Source organism: Gymnoscopelus microlampas (genome assembly GCF_963454915.1).
Source record: "Gymnoscopelus microlampas genome assembly, chromosome: 10".
In the NCBI taxonomy this organism is placed as follows: Eukaryota; Metazoa; Chordata; class Actinopteri; order Myctophiformes; family Myctophidae; genus Gymnoscopelus; species Gymnoscopelus microlampas.
The window spans coordinates 40,283,162-40,283,468 of record NC_139947.1 but is presented as its reverse complement, the minus strand read 5'-3'; positions in this window follow the sequence as shown (position 1 = coordinate 40,283,468).

The following is a 307-nucleotide window of genomic DNA, read 5'->3' as shown; positions in this document are numbered from 1 at the left end:
ACTGCTATATCAATGTTATAACATTTTATTTTGATAGCATAAAATGCTCTATATGCTTCCTGTCTGTCTGTCTGTCTGTCTGTCTGTCTGTCTGTCTGTCTGTCTGTCTGTCTGCGTGCGTGCGTACGTGCATACGTACGTACGTGCGTGCGTGCGTCCGTGCGTCTCTCTCTCTCTCTCTCTCTCTCTCTCTCTCTCTCTCTCTCTCTCTCTCTCTCTCTCTCTCTCTCTCTCAGCTTTTCTGGCACAGCAGCTAATATTGTCTCAGCAAACCTGGACTCACTATAGAAACCCTGTGCTTCAAACT